Consider the following 15,043-nt stretch of genomic DNA (forward strand, 5'->3'; position numbering starts at 1 on the left):
AATTTAAAGGAAAAACAGCACATTGATCACGAATAGGTCTGAATTAATGTATTGGTTCATATGAGGATGGTACAGAAATCATAAATCTGTACATCTAGGGTGCTCAATTTATTAACAGGTTTTGTTTTTTAATAAGCAATTTTCATCAGCTGTTTTCCACTTAAAATATTTGAATGTTTGTACTAAAATAAAGTAATATTCAACAATGAATAAGAAGTGTCATGTGAAATTGAAAGATACTGACATTTGTCAGAATTTCACATCATACAGTTTTCTAATATGATAGAGTACAATTAGAGAACATTAACCTATCCCTAATTACACCCTGCAAGCTACCACCTTGCTGTTTTTCCATGATGCTTCTAACCTGACAGTTTCCTATTCACCTCTTATTATATTCACCATCCTTGAAGATTCTTGTTTTGTGGTTTTGACCACAAATTGAACCCAGATGTGTCACCAATACATTTATAGTTGTTAATATCTACTGAAGGTAAAATCAATTCATTTAACTTACTACTAACTATGAAAGTATTTACTTTCATTTTTGATTTAAAAAGTGACTTTATTATTAAGCAACATACTGGCAGTTACAGAATACAGCTGGAAGATTTTTGTATGTTCACAAAGTTGTACCAAGTTCACCGTGATGAATTTTAGAACATTTTCACTTAGAAAGAAAACAAAATATGCCACTAAGCCATAATTCCCTAATTTCCTCACTCCCCATTAGCTTCAGAGAAGCAGTAATTGACTTTGTGCATGTGTGCCTAACTGCTTGAGATGTCTCATAAATGGAGTCTCTCATGAGTGGGTCTCTGTGCTTCCTTGGCATATTTGTGGGATTCTTCTATGCTGTAGCATATATCAATATTTTTCTTGCTTAATAAGTTTACTGTCTCTACAATATTTTGGTGCCATGTTTTAATTGCTTGATTTGGGGTTATTTTTACTCTTTAGGAATTTTGAGTCTTTATTAAACAAACATGTGTGAAGAAGATCTTTTAATCTTCAGAGGGCCATGAATTATTTTTTTAATGTGGGTGCCTAGTAGTAGAATTGATGTTAACTCTGCTCATAATAGAAATGAGGTTCAAATGGTTTCTCCAAAGTGCATGCACCATTTTATGTTATTACAACTGGCATTGCTATAACTGTCCTACAGTTATAATGCATCCTTGAAAAATATTTATTTTTTCTTTTATTTTAAGCTTATAATATAGTTCATTTTTTCTGAACAGAATTTTTATTGCTTCAAATCCCAAATATATCTTCTCTTAAAGTTGTTCAAATTCATTGATGATTTTTAAATTATCATTACACACACACATATATATATATATGTATGAATATGCATTTTACTAAAAATAACCAGCTCTGTCTATATAATGTTGTCCATATAGCTCTTTTTAAGGACTCTCTGAATAATGCTAAAAGATCCTTTAATCCTCTCTACCCCTATTGGTCCATTGAAAGCATCTCTTCTAAACAGCAGTTCCTGATTGACTGGCATTATTTGCACCAACAATCCTTGGTCTCTCAGGCAGTGCTCAACTAGGTCCTCATTTATGAAGTGCTTTTGTGGCTGTGTGGACCCCCAGCATTTACAGAGGCAACTCTGTCCTTCCTGCTAAAATACCTGTCTCTTACACTCTATCTACTTCTATCTCAATGTCCCTGAGCCTTACATGTGGGAGTGTTTTATAAATGAATCCATTGTTGTTAGGCTTCATTACTCTGCTGTTTATTGATTGGTTTTCATCAATGTTCTCTGTTTCAAAGAGTGTTATAATTGGATTTAAGACCCACTGAGAAAGAGAAAATCATGCCTCATAGTTACAATCTAGGCAATTAGTCAATGTTAGTGAATTCGTAGTTCTTAGCTGAGAATCAACCATCACTACTTTACTAAATCGTCATAGTCTTTAACAAGTTAGACCTTTGTCCTTAAGCCCATAGATAAATTTGTTCCCATGCTCATCAAAATGTACCCTCCCACACACTCTTTTTGTTTATGTGTGTCTTGACCCTTGAGTTCAAATATCTCTAGGGGCCAAAATTATTGAAATCCACTGGAGCTAGAGACACAGAGAGGTGTAGTACCTGCCGTTGTTGTTATGAACAGACCTGTGTGTGCAGAACATGTTTTTATCTGCTGAACCCTCTGTATAGTCCTGTTCTGTATAATTATCAACCCTGTTACTCACCTTGGGCATTTTATTTCGGGCTCCTTCATGCTTTCCTGGTGACTAACTCACCTTCTTTTTGAGAAGATAAAGAAGATCTGTAGCAACACTGTGCATTCTATAAGATATAAGCTTTCTTGTGTTTAGACTTTCAGTGTTTCTTTTTAAAAGCTTACTTATATTCTTTAAACCTTTTCATGCATTTATATAAATGATTTTGATATGCCCTTCCTCTACTCTGTCTTTCTAAACACTTCAGGACCCAGAAACACATCTCTACCCATCTTCATGTTCTCTTTTCATTTATTATTAATAATATTCTAATTAAGGCAGTTTGCCACTAGTGCTGACCATAAGGACAGTCTTAATATTTTTCTTTTTCCTCCGAGAAACAACAGTTTTAATATATCTGACTTGTAGAAAACTATTCTCAATTCTCCTTTTCTTTGTGGTTTTCTTTAAGCCTAAGTTAGTTTTATGTGTTTTGCTTTTCTCAGTCAAGGTGAAATTGTTTGTTTTGTTTGTGTGTATTGTTCATTTTTTACTGTCACTATTAATTAATGACAAATAATGACATTATTATGTTTGGCAAATTTGTATCTGTATATAGTATATATTGACTACTTTTATCCCCCACCTTCCAATCAACCTGCTCTCCCTCCTTTCCTTTGAGCAATCCCTTTCAAATTAACTTCTGTTGCTTTGGTTTTTTGATCCACTAAAGTCAACCAGGGATATCTGTGTGACAGTGGGTTTGTGGCAATCCATTTGAACCTGGTGTTCTTAGAAGAGGGTATAGAGTTAAAGGCACTGATTATTCCGATATCAGAATCTACAGCAAGTTGCTAGTTCAGAGGTAAATGGCAAGGACCAATGAGTGTCATTCTACTACTTTGACTGGATGATAATGGTAGTATATGTTCAGGTTTTTTTTTAGCATACAAAAATAATATATTTAGATTTTAAAAACATCCTAATATCCATTTAAATGTAGCCATTATTGATTTTTAGTGTTGACTTATTTTTCTATTCACCATAATATGTTTTTAATCGGATATTTTATGTATTTACATGTTAAATGTTATCCCTGTTCCAGGTTCCTGTCTCCCATCCCCCTCCCTTTGCTTCTATGAGGATGTTCCCTCTCCCATCCACCCACTCCTACCTCAACACTCTGGCATTCCCATACACATGGGAATCAATCAGGTTCAAGGGCTTCTCTGCCTATTGATGCCAGACAATGCCATTCTTTAATACATATGCAGCTGGAGCCATAAGTTACCCAATGTGTCTTCTTTGGTTGGTGGTTTAGTTCCTGAAATATCTGGGGAGTCTGGTTCATTAATATTGTTGGTCTTCCTATGAGTTTGCAAACTCAGCTCTTTCAGTCTTTTCTCTAATTCCTCCATTGGGGTCCTTGTGTTCAGTATCATGGTTAGCTGCAAGTATCTTAATCTGTATCAGAAAGGCTCTGGCAGAGCCTCTCATGAAACATCCATATATACCTCCAGTCATCAAGCACTTCTTGGAATCAGCAATAGTGACTTGGTTTGTTGACTGCATATGGGATGGATCCCCAGGTGGGGTAGCCTCTGGATGGCCTTTTATTCGGTCTCTGCTCCACACTTTGTCCCTCTATTTGCTCCTATGATGAGTATTTTGTTCAAAAACTCAGCTTACAGCAGATGATGGTGTGATTAGGGAAAGAGGATTACTCCTCCATTGCTGCTGGGATTGCAAGCTGGTACAACCATTCTGGAAAGCAGTCTGGCAGTTCCTCAGGAAATTGGACATAGTGCTACTTGAGGACCCAGGTATACCACTCCTGGGAATATACTCAAAAGATGCTTCAACATATATCCAGGACACCTGCTCAACCATGTTCATAGCAGCCTTATTTGTGATATCCAGAAGCTTGAAAAAACTCAGACTCCTTCAACAGAGGAATGAATAGAGAAAATGTGGTACATTTACACAATGGAATACTATTCACCTATTAAAAACAATGACTTCATGAAATTCTTAGGCTAATGGTTCATACTGAGTAAGGTAACCCAGACACAAAAGAACATACATTGTATGCACTCACTGATAAGCAGATGTTAGCCCAAAAGCTTGGAATACTCAAGATAACATTCACAGACCATATGAAGCTCAGGAAGAAAGACTAAAATGTGGATGCTTCAGTCCTTCTTAGAAGGGTGATTGATAATTTGTTTTATATTATGGAAAGTACACTTTGTGAAAATTGGTTTTAAAATGGATCTTGACTGTTGAGTCTGTATATTTTTTCTTGCATATCCAATATCATAAAATTCCTGTTAATTTCTTGTTTGCTACATTTTTTTCTGACAGTGTGCAATAACATTGGGTGTCATTTTGAGACCGCAATATAAGTTCAAATGCCATAGTTAACATTTTATACAAGAAGTAATGACTTTGTAAAACTGATAAGATATGCAATGGAGTGAATTATGAAATCATTATATAGAAGATACTGGATGAATGACCTGGAGTTTTTAAATATGAACAATTCTTTAAGAGTCAAAATGCTAAGAATGATAGGAAAGCTGTTTTAGATAATATGCTGTCAAAATCACTTCATAAACATGCTTCATTTAATCTATCTTAAGCTAGTGACAGAGATAATATATTGCTCATTATATAATAAAAGTGATGAATAGGTCTTTGACCCCAGGCCCAGGTATAATTATGATTATCTACACTATTTGGTATGAAAATAATCGGACAATATTCTTGGTCTATTAGTTCAGCTGTGATATTTGTGTGATATTTGATATTCTGCACATCAAGCCATGAGGGTTGTTCAACCTTAGCATGCCGAAAATGGACTTAACCTTAAATGAAAGCTAAGTACATGTGCTACTTTTCTGCCATCTGCCTTTGTTGAGCCCACGTAGATATAGGTTGCTTTAAGCTGAGCATACTGATATCATCTCCCATAGAAAACACTTAAAAGACCTTAGTTACGCTTTACTTTTAAATACTCCACTGAATAGAACACTAAAGGCAAGGTAACTGGATGATGTATGTATTTACCTACACCTGAAGTCAGAATACTACTTTATCATGCTTTGTTCTACTACATTGTCTGGAACCAGAGATTCACTTTGATACAGTTGACATGATTTAGGAAACCTAAAAAAACCTAAAGAAACATACCCATACATCTGAAAAGCTATGTTGTATAATTTTAATAAACACATCCTCAAACAATAATTATTCCACTATTATTATTATTATTATTATTATTATTATTATTATTATTTATTATTACATATTAAGCCCCCAATTGTCTTTAATTCCGTGATGTCTGGTTTCTGCTATTTTGCATGATTCACCAGCTCCTCTCTTTTTAAACCTGTAGTAAATGAGAGTTCACCTTTACATTTCTAAATTACAGGTACCACAGCTTCTTTCACCATGTGTAGTTCACTTCAATACCTTATTATACTTTGACTTTTCTTCAAAACTCTCCCAGTGGTAGAATATATATTAAGTTCTATAGTTCATGTCCATATAGTTTGGTATTAGTCAAGAGAGTGTTACTAATGGCAAATCCATATTTTATACATTAGACAAAGACTAAACTATCATATTTCACAGCTAATATCCATGAATTCTAATTCATATAATAGCAATGTACAACATTATCCAAATCAGCAAAATCAAACTAAATTATAACACAACAGGAAACTCAGCTCTTATTATCATAACCCTGTCATAGTCCTTTATGTTCTACTCAATACATGGAACTATTTGATTATCTGTGTTTATAAGTAGAGTATATATGGAAATGTGGCATGAATATAAAATAACTTAATGACTTGCTTTCTCTCTCTCTCTTTCTCTTTCTCTCTCTCTCTCTCTCTCTCTCTCTCTCTCTCTCTCTCTCTCTCCTACCCTCTTAACTCCCCCATGACCTGAATAAACTCTATTCTGTACTAAAAAAATAACTTAATGAATATGTGCAATTATTACATTAATATATTATTGCTGATTAGAAGCAAAGAATTATCATATAAAGAACTTTAGCCACCCAGTGGTTAATATTCATTCTCTAAACCCACACAAGAGCTTTCCTGAATATGTTTCCAGTTCAGTTTCCTAGGTATAACAAAATATTAAATTTAATGAGCACTGGGTAGAAAACCATATCTTCTATTTGAATCCTCAAAATACAAGTTATGAATTCTTTGATGTTGAACAACTTATGTATTTCTGCAATTTCTTCAAAATGTTAAAAGAAGGCAATATAGTATAAAAGAATATTATTAACTTGGTTTGGATAGACATGTAAAAATGTCACATTATTTGTTTTTAAAGTTCTCACATTAGTCACTGCTCAAGTATGAACTGTGTATATAGGTACCCAAATTTTATTACTGTATCAAGAAAAGGATATAAAATTATACATACTTTCAAAATAACAATGACAAGATTCTTAATAAGAAGCAAAGTATGAGACTAGATGATATAGGAGGATAGAACTTTTCAGATTAAGATTTCTGAGTACCATTATTCAGAGAAATTCCCAGTCTCCTGATTTTATTGTCTTCTATTTCTTGAACTTCAAGGCAAGTGTAGTCTTTTTCATTTCTCATGCTTACATCAAATAATGAATAAGAATGTGGAAAGGTTCATAAGTGAAATTTACTAAGGAAACATTTTAGTTGAAAGGATTCTATTCAAAAAGCACTTATGAGATGATAAAAGTAAGTTGTAACTTTCTAAGTTCCGGTGTAATCTTGGCCTTAAAAAAAAAGCCAAAATAGAGGAGAGCCTGAAGAAAAGCAACAGCCCCAAAGTGGGATCCAGCTCAAAGGGGGAGGGAGCAAGGGGTGACAACTATTTCTGAGGCTATGGAATGTACACAAAACTGCACCTATCATGACTGCCCCCGAGACACCCAACAAGCAGCTGAAAGAGTCACCCAGCCAATGGACAGAAGATGGTGACCCCTGTGGTTGAATTAGGGGAAAGCTGGAAGAAGCTGAGGAGGAGGGCAACCCTTTAGGAGGACCAGCAGTCTCAATTAACCAAGACCCCTGAGATCTCTCAGATACTGGACCAACAACAAAGCATTATATACTAGCTGATATGAGGCTGCCAATAAATATACAGAGGAGTGTTGCCAGGTCTGTGTTCAATCAGCTAAGTTGTACTTACCCCTCAAGAGACTTGATGCCCCAGTGAGATTTGAGGTCTCGTAGGGTAGGAGGTAAAGAGGTAAGGACATTCTCAAGGAGACAGGGGAATGAGGAGCAGTCAAAGGGTGGACTGGAAGGGGCATAAAATCTGGAGTATATAAAAATATTAAGTAATATTAAAAAGTAAATAAATTTAATTTTAATTGGAAAAGAAAAAACCTTGTACATAAGAAACTTTGGAATGAACAAAAAAAATTGAGATTTTATTGCACTGGAAAATAAATAGCATGAATAATGGCACAAAGAATCGATCAAAGTATAAAATATTCTAGAAAAATATCTTTAATCATACTTTTATTATAGTTTTAAAATTTAAGATATATTAAAAATTCTATTCACTTTTGGAAAAAAGCAAAAATGAATTTGTTCATTTGAAGTGAAGATTTAAAGGTTGCTATTTTATGCAGTTAAATCAAAATAGATCAATAAACAATTATTTTTATATAACCCTTTCTACCCTTGAATACAACTATTAATCTCAAATTAATTTTTCCATACAATTGTTATAACACATAACAATATTATTGGTTTTATATTCCAAATTCTATTAAAAAAACATAAAGGGCAGTGAAAAATATATTCTCTCAGAATCAATATTTAGGAAATAGATTAAAGCCATATTTCATGTATATAACTCGATAGTAATGGTGACTCACAGAGGGGAAACAAATCTTCAGTAAAGAGCAACGTAATGCAGAATACAGTTCATTTTGCTTCTGCTTAATCTTGTTTCTAACTTCCTTTCATTGCATGTTGAATTACTAGCATTTGTAACTGAGAAACTTATATTTATATTAGGAATGCCAAACTCAGAATTTCCTATCCTATACTATCTTCTAGTGAACTGAAACACATTATTCTGACTTTAGAACTGCCTAATATTTACATTTCTTTCTTCCTAATCATAAGGTTATACAGCTTATAAACACGAATTAAAGGCCTTTCTTGACTCATTCCACTTGCAAAGTTTCTTCTTCAAGTTTATAAAAATCTTCCAGGCTTCCATTTCTACACTACTCAGAGACCTGTAAGTCACCCCACTGATGTGTTACTGGTTTTTTAAAAAAATTCTTTTTATTGGTTATTTTATTTATTTACATTTCAAACGTTACCCCTTCCCAGTTAAACCCCCATCTCCTCTCCCATCTCCTCTGCTTCTATGAGAGTGTTCTCCCACCTACCTACCCTCTTCTGCCTAGGTGCCCTCACAGTTCCCTACACTGAATCATTAAGCCTTCACAGGATGAAGGGGTTCTCCTCCCCTTGATGTAATTGTTAAGGCCAGTTTACTTGTTCAAAGTGAAGTACTTTTTTTTTTTTTTGTGGTAATACTCACCATAGAGAACATCTGCAAATTATTTTTTAACTACCTATGTGGTGCATGTGGTTTGAAATAGATTAAGGTTACCATAGTGAGATTAAAATAATATAAAATATTACACAAAAAGAATTTACAGAGTGTAAAAAGATTAAAAAATAATACAAACTCAAAAAAGGAGTGAAAGATTCTGGAGAAGAATTTAGTTAATTTTTAATCTGCTTTCTCTGACTATGAAAGTCACTTTGTATAGTTGAACAATACTGGAAGCTTCATATAATGTTTATAAAGAGGGTTTATTTTAATATACTTTGATACAATTTATACTTGCTATTTAAATAGATTGTGTGATACATTTTTCTTTCTGGAATCTGAATTTTATCATATTCATTATTTTCCTTCTTATTCCATATGTGTATCAATACATATTTATGAAAAAGAGTGGCACACTCATGTCATCTAGATAGTATCCTAATCCTTTGACATTGTGAGGATATTTAGAAAGTGTTCTACTTGAGGTTTTAGGCCCATCTCATTTATGGTTTACAGAAAATGACAAAATGAACAGTTTATATCATCAGAAGAAAGTGTTGTATTGATCAAGTTAATAATCACTACTAAGTTCTCACTAAAAAACATATCCCATTTTTTTTATTACTGTCACCCTTGTACTGTGGGCCTGAAACAGGAAAATAAGGTAAATCATGCAGCTTGTTCTTAATTAGCTTGAGGCTCACATGCAGGAGCTTTCTAAAAAGTAAACAAAGCTACTGATATATAAGATATATGATAGATATTTGATAGAAGATAGATTGATGATAGATGATTGATAGATGATAGATGAGAAATAAATAGGTTATTGATAGATGATGATAGATTATAGATATATCATTCAGTGTAGAATAAAACTTTTAAACTCTAAGTGACGAGATACATTTGCTTTCTAATAGCAAGAAACTCAGGAACTTCCATGTTTATAGTACCCTTAGGTTGAATCAGACTCAGAATACTATATAGATCAGGTATGATGTCTTAGCAGTAAAAAAAAAAAAAAAAAAAAAAAAAAGAAGTCACTGAATTCTTTTGCTGAGGATTTGGGTTCAATTTCTAGTCTGTAACTTCAGTCTGACATCTGTGTGTGTGTGTGTGTGTGTGTGTGTGTGTGTGTGTGTGTGTGTGCGTGTGTGGTACATCCCCAGGTGAGGTAATCTCTAGATGATCTTTTCTCCAATCCCTGCTCCCTTATTTGACCCTTTATTTCCTCCCATGAACATTTTGTTCTTTCTTCTAAGAAGGACTGAGGCATCCACTTTCTGGCCTTCCTTCTCTTTGAGCTTCATAAGTTCTGTGGATGGTTCCTTGGGTATTCCAAGCTTTTTGGGCTAGTATCAAATTATGAGTGAGTATATACTGTGAATGTTCTCTTGTGACTGCGTTAAATCACTCAGGATAGTCCTTCAAGTTCCATCCATTTGCCTAGGAATTTCATGAAGTCATTATTTTTGATAGCTGTCTAGTACTCCATTGTCTATATATACCACAATTTCTGTATCTATTCATTTGTTGAAAGACATCTGGGCTCTTTCCAGCTTCTGGCTATTATAAATAAGGGTGCTATGAACATGGTGGAGCATGTGTCCTTTGTTATATGTTAGAGCATCTTTTGACATCTTAAGACAAGGCAGACATATAGTGCTACATAGTCCTACACACAAACAAAAGCACTTATAAACATAAATAATCTTATAAAAATTTTAGAAACATAGTTTGGTAACAAAGTAACAATTTTCTTTAGTTCAATCTTCTGTTACACATCTAAATCATTTGTATGTAATATTTACTGACTGACCTCTGCTCAGGTCTTCTCAGCACATGCCATAAGAACAAAAATACTATGATGATTAAATCAATACAGGTAGCAAGAATATGAGTGGTTATAGTAAAATCACTATGTCCAGAATCCATACAATATTGTTCAATGAAGATTGAAGACATCAGGAGCTGTACAAAAGTACAAATTTTATATGTAATTATTTGTGGCCAGTGGCAAGTTTAATAATATGCATTTACTCTAAGTGATGTCCTGCTGAATTATTGATATTAAATTTAGAACTTATATTTTCAGTGTTTGATATTGTCATGAGGTAAAACTTGAAGTACAATGATGAAATTATTTTTTATGGTTTCTTACAAAAATGTTTAGTTTTATAATTTGTATAACAGTTGACATTTAGAGTGTTGTAAACTCATATGGAAAGTCCTCATCTTAGTTGTGGGATGAAATAGAATTAAAAACAGACAGTATTCTAGGAATTTAAGGTAACCTAATGAGCATTCTGTGTTTGTTTCCAAAATGACAATTCATTTTTAATAAATTATTTCTCTTTATATCTTTGGTTTAACTTTCACATTCCCAAAGTGTATAATCCCATTGATCTAAGTCAATCACTTTTAGCTAATTAGATTGATAAGCTATGGTAAAGGGCAAAAGAAATAGTAATAAGAAATGCCATGTAAGAGACATTACGATTCTGGCAGGCAACTATGTTTAAATTCAAATGTACAGATAACTACGCAAAAGTAAAGAGAATTTATGCTTTTAGCTTCAATCCACATATGAACTAATAAATATCTGTCTGGCACAAAGTAATGCTTTGTATGTAAATGAGATTGTAGTACATAAAGTTGGTACAGTTATTTTCCTATTCTTTTCTCTTTTGATTTTATTTTTATTTTGCTAAACTGGTACAGACTTTAGAATTTTGTCCTATAGCCCTAAGCAATATATATACACTCAGTTTCTTACCAGCGCTTTGCTTTTTGGTCTGTCACGCAGCAGCCCATGTTTTATCATGTGCCATTAATACAAATGTGATCTTACCGACATAGTCCTCATAATTCTCCTCTGCTAAGGAAATGAGTTAGCCATATATTATGCCTGAAAATAAAATGCTGGACATTTACTTGCTGAAGAAAAGAAGCAAATATACATTTACAAAAAAATAAAAACAACATTGCTTATAGTTCCTTCAAAATTTTAGAAAAATATTCCATTAGGCTTCAATACAATGGACGTAGAATATTTTTTTAAAAAATCTTGAACACAAAATGGTTAAGTAAATTGCTAGTATACTAGGTGAACTTTGATAGGGAAATAACTCTTGATATTGATTCAAATAATATACAACATGATAAAAATATTTAAAGAGTTTAAAGAATATGACATATCTTTTTAAGGCATTATACATGTGTTCCTTTGTTTAACTTAATGAAGTCTCTTTACTATTTAAACACATTTAAAGTAACTAGAAGATATTATGGGAAAAATATAAGCTGCAATGTATGGTTTGAAATTCACTTGTCACAAGTCTGCTGCTCATACTTGTAACAATATATTTCAGAATATGTCAGTATGACTGTCTCTCCCATACAGCCCAAGTTCTGAGTGTTGGTTTCACTAAAATTATTATGACAAGAATCTTGTTAAAATTTATTTTTTATATGCAAACATCATGACTTTCTTTTTCCTCATTATTTTCATTAATTTAAGAAAACTTGTAATCCTTAAGCAAATAGAATGGTTGCATAATAAACCTTTCAAAATTATTTTTTTGCCATCTATCCAAACTATGATTTCTAATACTTAATCTCAGTTGTGCAATTTCTTTATCTATATCTTAATGGGTTCAGATGTCAATCTGCAGAAGGTTATAATATTTATTCTAAACATAGAAAAAAGGGTCAGTAAAGATAATTTTCCTACCCGAGTGACCCCCCCAAAATAAAAGGACAAAAGAATGCTATGTGTCAGTCTTACCTGCTCAGCTCTGTTCATAACACCCTACCTAGATTCACCCCAAATGCTTTTGCCTTAGGACAAGTAATCACGCAGTGCTTGTAAAGTCCTTACAGAAAACAACACATACTCACAGTTGTAACCAACAAGCAAGGTCAAAGCCTTCATGTCTATGGAATTTCACACCATTTGCACCATTCAGCTTTGGTGACAGGATAGACTTTCATACTGTAGTCACAGATCCATGTATTTTTTCCCCCTAAATTTGACAGCTAAGCTTGTCATCATCTCATTCTTCACTTAAAGCATTGCCTTGTTAAGATGCTAGGGTTTTTGTGGTAGCACAATAGATCCAACCCCAGTCATCCAGGGAGAAACAGCTTTTAAGTATTATCCATGGATTGTGTGTTACACATTAAATATAGAAAATATTCAATTAGTAATTATTTGTGAAATTTCAATTAAAGTACTTAATCACAGAGAACAAAAGAAATTTTCAAAGTAGTGATAAATTTGACCTAATTATCTCCTCCCCTAGATATTAATCTGAAGAAAGTAATAAAAGTAGGTAAGTAATCCCATTAATTCATCCTTATGCCAAATTTATTTCTATATATTTTAATGAATTGAGTCAGGGAAATTACATAATTACTCACAATAGGTACTAATATAGCTAGAAGACCTGCATTTTTTTGGCAGTTGAAATTGGGGATATTGCAAGTGGAATTACAGAAAAATATTACCTCACTTCGTTTGAAGGAATACGCAGCTTTTGGAAATAGGGAAGCTGCTCTACTATCAGAGATGGTATGGATTTGTTCAATGTCACCTTCACTGTATAAATAAGTACACCATATCTCAAAAGTTTTCTCTTTACTCGTGTGTGCACTATTAACTTTCTAACTCCCTGAAATTATGCAACAGAATCTCAGTAAGAGAAATTTCAAAACTCATAATAATTTTTTAAAAGAAATAGAAATAATCCCTTGCTTAATTCATAACCATGAAATATGAGGTGATGCTTTCAAGGCAGCAGTGAACTTCAAATGAAAAACTACTTCATGTTTTACGTTGAGTATATTTCAGCAACAAAATATAAAATAATTCATTTGAACTACCTTAGCAAAGGCTTGCCTTATTTATCAAAGCACATTTACTCCTCATCTGAATATTAGAATTTCATTAATTTTCTATATAACATGTGAAAACTGTAAACTTTTAAATACTGGACCATAAAACTGAACATAGTTAATGTAGATTAAATTTTATTTATTTATTTATTTATTTATTTATTTATTTATTTATTTATTTATGTTATTTTGTATTTTACAGTTAGGCTTTGCCCCTCTCCTGGTCCCCTTCCTACAGTTCCTCATCCTGTTCCTCCTCTGCGGTTTCCAAGTAATGCCACCCAACCAGTCCTCCCCACTTTCTGGGGTTTCGACTCTCGAGGATAAGGCATATCCTCTTCTACTGAAGACAGACTAGGCAGCTCTCTGCTATATATGTGACAGAAGTACTCCCGGTTAGTTGAGACTGCTGGTCTTCCTATGGGGTCATCCCCCTCCTCAGCTACTTCCAGCATTTTCCTAATTCAACCACAGGTTTCCCTGATTCAGTCCGATAGTTGGGTGTAAGTGTCTACATCTGTCTCAGTCAGTTGCTTGTTGGGCCTCTCAGAGGGCATCCATACTAGGCTCCTGACTATAAGCACACCATAGCATCAGTAATAGTGCCAGGCATTGGTGTCTCCCCTTGAGATGGATTATGAGTTTGTCAGGTCACTGGACCCCCTTTCTTTTTGTTTCTTCTCTATTTTTTTCCCTGCAGTTCTTTTAGACATGAAAAATTCTGGGTCAGAATTTTTGATTGTTTAATAGCAACCTTATTCCTCCACTTGAAGTCCTACTGGAGGTGGACTCTGATTTCCCTCTCCCACTATTAGACATGTCATCTAAGTTCCCCCTCCCTTTTAGTCCTGAGAGTCTCTTACCTCTGGTACTTTCTAGATGGTCCCCCAATTCCCACCCTGACTCCCCGTAAGGTTGTGTATTACCACTTACTTCTTCCGCTGGCCCTCCAGGATACTCTCCTGTCTCATACCCCCCATACCTAACCATGTTCTAGTTTTCCCCTCTGCTCCCAAGTCCCTCCCTCCATCTGCTTCCCATGATTATTTTATTCTCCCTCCCAAGTGGGACTGACATGTATTCATTAAATTTATTGTAGTAAATTTAATATTATTATATAATTACATATTATATAATATATGTACTGAAAAATTCAAAATATCATTGAGTAAAAGAAACATAGCATGTTGAGTTAAGGAAACACACACATATATACACACACATAGTGAGAAGGGGTGAGACAGAGAGACAGAGAGGCAGAGACAGAGAGACAGAGGGACACAGAGAGAGAAACAGAGGGAGAGAATTGAAAAGGTAAACAATTATTCTGTAAGAAGATTCTGGAGAAGCAATAGCTAATAAAATATCCCAACTCAGCTTAA

General features: G+C 33.8%; 1 pseudogene across 1 annotated transcript in view; it reads right to left on the reverse strand.

The window, feature by feature from the left end:
- The window catches only part of LOC308433008 (T-complex protein 1 subunit eta-like), a 33,588-nt pseudogene extending 18,937 nt beyond the window's left edge, over nucleotides 1-14,651 (reverse strand). The window contains exons 1-2 of the transcript in view: nucleotides 14,525-14,651; nucleotides 13,275-13,365 (exon numbers count right to left, since the gene is read on the reverse strand). The product of the transcript in view is annotated as a T-complex protein 1 subunit eta-like (transcript). The remainder of the gene's footprint in view (nucleotides 1-13,274; nucleotides 13,366-14,524) is intronic.
- Between the last annotated feature and the right edge of the window lie 392 nt (nucleotides 14,652-15,043).

The sequence above is a fragment of the Micromys minutus genome (genome assembly GCF_963924665.1).
Source record: "Micromys minutus genome assembly, chromosome: 19".
NCBI lineage: Eukaryota > Metazoa > Chordata > Mammalia > Rodentia > Muridae > Micromys > Micromys minutus.